Source organism: Arachis ipaensis, chromosome B09 (assembly GCF_000816755.2).
Source record: "Arachis ipaensis cultivar K30076 chromosome B09, Araip1.1, whole genome shotgun sequence".
In the NCBI taxonomy this organism is placed as follows: domain Eukaryota; kingdom Viridiplantae; phylum Streptophyta; class Magnoliopsida; order Fabales; family Fabaceae; genus Arachis; species Arachis ipaensis.
In genome coordinates this window covers 135,392,123-135,392,917 of record NC_029793.2, presented here as the reverse complement: position 1 = coordinate 135,392,917, position 795 = coordinate 135,392,123, and positions in this window count along the sequence as shown.

Here is a 795-nt window from a genome sequence, read left to right as displayed (position 1 = left end):
TATATTAGTTAAATCTAAAAAATATAATAAGTGTTTGTTTGGATGTCATTATTTTTATTAAAAAAAAAATTTCAATGAAAAAATATCTTTTTTTATTTTTTAGCGTGTTTGGCAAATTTCGAGTAGTAAAAGTAAAAGTACTAGAAAAATTAGAAAAACATCTTTTTTGAGAAGCTGTAATTTACATCTTTTTTTAAAAGATATTTTTTCCTTAAAAAAAATATTTTTCATGTAATAAATAAACAAAAAAGTACTTTTATATTGTTATATCCAAACATAATTAATAGATAAAAAGATCTTTTTACATGAGATACCTAAACATAAAATTACTTTTGTTTTTCCATAAGATCTTTTCAAAAGATAACTCGAAAAAATATCTTTTCTTATAAGTTCACCCAAACAAATCCTAAGTTGTACCCTCGCGGACAACAAAGTTTGAATTAAATTGAGGGGTAAAAAAATAAAAATAAAAAGTTATACTTTTGATAGATAGGTCTTATATTAACTAGCTTAAGATCACACAATTTTTCAACATTTTATCATAATAAATTCCAAGATTTTTAAATTAGGTTTATTTCTATATATCGATTTGATAGGTTAATTCAATTGTTGATTAATTCAACCGAGTCTAGATTAGAAAATAACATTGCTTCAAAAAATTATTCATATATTGTAATATAATTTAAACGAATTTAAAAGTTTAATTCAAAAGACCATTTATTAAGAAAACAGAGGTACTTGTATCTGTTGCTATTACATATATTTTCAGGTATTATATTTTAATAAATTGGTATA